At 33.1% G+C, this 5,733-nt stretch overlaps 1 non-coding gene across 1 annotated transcript; it reads right to left on the bottom strand.

Annotated features, from left to right (window-relative positions):
- Window positions 1–5,207: 5,207 nt before the first annotated feature.
- On the bottom strand, window positions 5,208–5,313 carry LOC124897369. The gene has a single exon (XR_007054091.1). It is a non-coding gene; the product is annotated as a small nucleolar RNA R71 (small nucleolar RNA).
- Between the last annotated feature and the right edge of the window lie 420 nt (window positions 5,314–5,733).

Consider the following 5,733-nt stretch of genomic DNA (forward strand, 5'->3'; position numbering starts at 1 on the left):
CATCATCCAAACAAAGAGTTAAAATATATTAATCCAAAGTGTATTTTATGAAATTAATTTGATATTTTAAATCTTTAAATTTGACTAGTAAGAATTTATGTACTTATTTAATATCAAGAGTAGTATGCGAATTAAGTAATAAAATTCACTTAATTTGCGAAAATGAACAAATAAATTAAAATATTTATTTCTGTATATAGATCAAGTAATACTAAACGAAGGAAATACGTATTAATTCCTACTGCCTTTTTAAATTAGAGAATGATGTTTGTTCACCCAAAAAAGAAGAACATATTGTATGCAAAGGTGTTTATTCCATTAGGCCATTTAGATAATACACGAACCCTATAGTTGTGGTGGCCCTCTATTTTTATATATAAATAATTAACATATTATATATAATAAATTTTATTGAAATCTTTTGTTAGTATAAGAAAAATAGTCCGTATTTTTTTAAAAAAATCAAGTAGAGTTTTACATGGAATATTCCAAACATAAAAGCGGAACAACTTCTTATTAATCTTATATGTGATTGTTTAGGGCATGAGGGAATGGAAGAGTTAGTTGGTAAAAAGGTGGAAACTTCAACTTTTTGGGGATCATATAACAAAAATATAGCTACTACATTTATTGTTTTCCTTTATATTAACTTTGAACTTTTCCTCAACACTCATTATTTATCATAAGTAATCAATGTGTTTCTCTATTTTTTGATGATATTTTATTCTTCATCTTTATTCTTTATAGGCTGAAAATCATTTTACCAGATACTATTTTATGAGTAAAAAGAAGCAAATATACTATACAATATATATGATCTTAAAGAAAGTCTTTCATCTCTCTAACATTACTCAACGTCGTACATCTCCTCAATGGTTACAAGGTCCCTTAACAATCATCTTCGTTTGGAGATGAGACTATCATGTATAGGCGGTGGGACGAGACCAACACTATGCCCTCCACCATTTAATACGGTATCCCTTGCCGAAGATTTTCTACTCTCTATAATGCCCAGAACATGGATTCTACATTCTCATCTCCACTCAGTTTTTCAATTTTTGGAGGAACAATTTCTCAATTCTGAAAAGCTGTAAATTTTAGATCTCTTAGGGAAAACAATATTAAAAATAGTACTAATAAGAAGGTCCATTTGAATCTCTGACCTTATGAATTAATAGAAGGAAAACTAATTGTGAGCTTTACCAAGGAGGATGTAAGAACTTATAAAATTTTAATTATTTTATTATTGACCCTTTTTTGACTTGAATCATGATAAGGGATTTTGAAGGAATATTTTGGAAAAGTTTTGGAATTTTTGGAAGAGGTTTGAGGTTATTTTGGGACTCCGAGGTAGTGAGTGTCCATGATAGTGGTGTGCCATGCCACTTATGCTTCGCGATAGGAGCATGGCACAGAGGCTACCTTCCGCAATAATGGCATTCTAAATTGCTATGTTAATTTTATTCAGTTTTAATTTTTCACTTGGGGTGAGGGGCTTTTTGATCCTTTACCCCTTAAATGACTTTAAAACACCAAATTGACCCTTTTTTCTTCCGTTATCAAGATCAAACATCACTTTTTTCCTCTTTAACTCCCTAATCAAGAAAGTTTAAGGGTTTTACAAGGAATTCACCATTTGGGTTGTAAGCTTTGATTTCTCTTCAAATTCTTCTATATTTCAAGCATGTTTCTCATTTCTTAACTTGTACTTTGTATTTTGGCATAAATTGATTCAATATTCATGTATTTAAATTAATGAGTTTTAAATTGGATTAAGGGATTTTGGTTGTTATTACTTAAATTTCCTTTTTCATGTTTTAAATGGATTATTCATGCTTTAAATTGAGTGTTTTAAAAGGAATATTCATGCTTTAAATTGAGGGTTTTGAGACTAAGTTGGTGGATTGTTATAATGGTTGAAATGGGTTTCACCAAAATTTATGAATTTTGGCTTGGTAATAACATTAACCTCAACCCATATTATGAACTTTATTTTTAATATGGATATTTGTATAATTTAACTTATGGATATTTGTATAATTTAACTTGTCTTTTGAAACCATTTCATTGCATTGCATTAAAGGATAAATGGATGAAAATGGATTTGGAACACCTTTGTTGGCCATGGTTTTGGATTTTAAGTGGAACTTGAGAGTCTAATGGTTAAATGGACTGGTTTGGCTGAATTAGCTTGCAAACATATTGATATGATGATACCAAGTTGGAAATTTTTTTAATACAAGACTCTTTGGTTAATGGTTGGCTTATGTGCAAATTATTTTAATTTGGGCTTAAAGAGAATTGTGTAGCTCAACGTGAAGGTATAGGCCTGGGGGAACAATACTAGAAACAACGTTTGCAGATGTTGGGGGTCTATTTTATCATGTGTTTGGATACACATTATACTATAGATGACTATCTCCTAGGTGTCTTTAGTCATTCCTCGATGCATATGACTAACATGGACTCGGGCCTTTTTGGTAGGAGAAGTTTGACCCATATAGCCCATGGATACTTTTAAGAAAGAGTGAGCTACATAGTTCAGGATAATATTTATCATGTTAATTGACCCTTTTTCCTATCCCTACATTATATATATATACATACATATACATATATATACCCCCCCCCCCATATATATATATTTGTGTATGTATGTATGTATAAATGTTGTTCTTGTGGTTTATGACTGGATTTTGATAAATGCATTATTGTATCCCTATCCCTTAAGCTATATACCAGTGCGTGCCCCATTGATCATCCCCGGATGCTGCATCATTCCTTGATGTAGGTTCGGAGGACTTTTCTATTTTTCTTATGCAACGTTAAGTGGTTGGGTACTTCTATTGATCAATTGTAAAGTGGTGAGCGTCCATCCTTCGAAAGGATCTATCATTTCATTGATCTTTCTTTATTATCTTAGTACTTTTGGATTGTTTTTGTCATAGTCAAGGGCATGTCACAACTCAGTTGGTATTTTTGGTTTAGAGGATTTTGTGGAAAGTGTTGGGATGCTTTGTTTTGACTTCTATTTTTCTTTAGATGTAAATATCTTCATAGAGTTATTCGGTTCCTGTTGTTTACTTTCATTATGCTCTTGAGGTAAGACAAAGGGGGTTGTATCTGGCCCCATGGCGGGCTTGAGATTTCCCATCATGGCCAGGCCTGGGTTTCGATCGTTACAAGCTTGGTACCAGAGCAAGATTTAGGGTCGCTGGGTATCCACAAAGTTGTGTTGAGTAGAGACCCTTTTATGGGTATGTAGCATGCCACAGTATTGATAAGTGATAAATTTTCCAATCATTTATATGTATCTTGCAAACTATAATGAATTAATTATATACATGAGGCTAATTCTTCATTGAAACTCATTAATTTCCAGTGTTTGTGATCTAGCAGAAAATCTAATAAAAATAAGTTGAGACAAAGCTAGAAGAAAAAGAAGGTGAGCAAGAGGATCAAGAGTTGAAGATCGATCCAAGAGACGACCCTCAGGTGCTGTGATAGCATTCTGAGGGTTGCGACCATAATTAGTCAATAAGTCAGTGAGTAAAAATCATGGAATAACCACTGCGATCGCAGGGGTCGCGATTGCGACCAGGAGATGGCGATCACGACTGGTCAAGAAACTTGAGGGGCAAATTTGGAATTTACTTTGCAAAATCCCAAGAGACAAAAGGAAAAACCCCTCATGTTTTCAATAGCTAATTTTCCAATTTTGAGATAGAATTAGACTATATTTGAGAGAGAAAAACAATTGTTGGTGTTGAATCCAAGAGAGATTTTAGTTTTGATTGAAATTAAAGTTGGGGATTATACTTATTTTGCCCATGATGGATGAATTACATGCCGATTTGGGTATATTTATTCCCTTTAATTTCATGAGTAGCTAAACTATTATCTTGGGGTTATGTTTGATTAGGTGGTAATAATGTGTAGGTGTTGATTATTAGTCCAATTAATTAGCTAATTGTGATGGGTTTTGCTTTTACTCCTTGGTTGAATTGAGAATTGTGGGTGAAGACCCCAATTTTTTTGGATCTCATATCATTCTTGAAAGAGGGAGGTGGGTGAAGAGTAATTGTAAACAATAACTTGAATTAGCTTATTTCTTAGAATTGTCTTAGAAATAAGGGTGTTATTTAAATTAGCTCTTTACATAAGCTTCATCTTAGAAATAAGGATGCTAGTTGAGGTAATGGATTGGTAAACTTGTCACTCTCATGAGGTTTTTGAAAGAATTCATGAGTGAAATATAGTATTTATCAAAAGGTTAACAATAATACCCTAAATCTAGCCTACCCAAAACCCTTAGCTAAAACATGGACTAACTATTGATTTTCCATGCATGAGCACCACCTAGAATTGCATAACACCAAGGTTCCTCTTAACTTGGTACACTTATTAATTGTTCGATCCCATATTAGTGTTATTTTGTGATTGGGTTTAACAAAGTTCTAAATCAAAAACCCCTACTTATTTTCATGTATTGTTTAATTTTCATATTACGGGTTAACACTTAGTTAACTTTCAACACTTGAAAATTGTCAATAATAAGTTTGAACTGCTCGAGGATTCGACCCCGACTCATAGTTGGGTATTATATTAACAACGTTCTCCTTGCATTAAAATTATGGTGTAAGTTGAGGCATTATCAAAAATGGCGCCGGGGGTGGGGTGTGAAGCATTGTTTTCACTTGTGTAGTGTTGTTAGTAACCTTGGGTTAATAGTGGTGCTTTAGTTTTCATTTTTTGTAATTTTTGTCTTTTGTTAGGTGATTTTCATAGTAATCACAACACCATGATTCAACACGGGAGCAATGCCGGCTTATTTGATGGACACCTTAAGGATGAGGATCATCTCAATGATGCAGAGCATGCGAGTTCCATCCGCATTCCACCGACCAAGGGAAATAGGGTATTTTATGTCATTAGTGTAATATTCCATATGTTACAAATGAAAGATCTATTCAGGGTCCAATCACATAAAGATGAAAACCTATATTTGAAAAGCTCTATTGAGGTGTGCGCCCCATTTGATATTACCTATATTACTCAAGAGTCTATTCCATTAAGACTTTTATCGTTCTCTTTGATGGGTGAAATCATTTTGTGGTTGAGATTTCTACCCGTCGAATCTATCGAGTCTTGGGTCGAACTTACAGAGGCATTTTTGGATAGATATTTCCCTCTATCTAGAATGCTACAACTAAGAAACAAAATCATAATTTTTTGTCAACTTAGTGGTGAGCTCTTATATGTAGTATGGCAAATTTTCAATGATAAAATCATGCAATTCCCAAACCATTAAATGTCGTATAACATGCTTTTCCAAATATTCTATTAGGAATTAGACCAACTGAATAAAATCATTGTTGATAATTCTTTTGGAGGGTCTCTTGTCAAGTTATCCTATGGGGTTGCATCGTCTTTGCTTGACTGTAAAACCCTGCATTTTGGGGTTAGAATTCAAATCGTTGTTTCTACGAATATAAACTCATATCTAATTATTTCTATATAAATAGAAGTGCCATGATCATTATCATAGTGTGAAAAGTGCTTTTGAGGTTACGAATGTTCATTTAAACACGTAGAGTGAAGTGGAGTTAGGAACTTTTGTTATCAACCAAATTTTGGAATTTGATTCTACCAGTATCAACTTTGAACATCTATAACTTCTAGAATATATGGAAGTTTGAAGCTTAAGACCCACCAAATTAAAGATAATTGAGT

This window comes from Capsicum annuum, chromosome 3 (assembly GCF_002878395.1).
Source record: "Capsicum annuum cultivar UCD-10X-F1 chromosome 3, UCD10Xv1.1, whole genome shotgun sequence".
Lineage (NCBI taxonomy): Eukaryota > Viridiplantae > Streptophyta > Magnoliopsida > Solanales > Solanaceae > Capsicum > Capsicum annuum.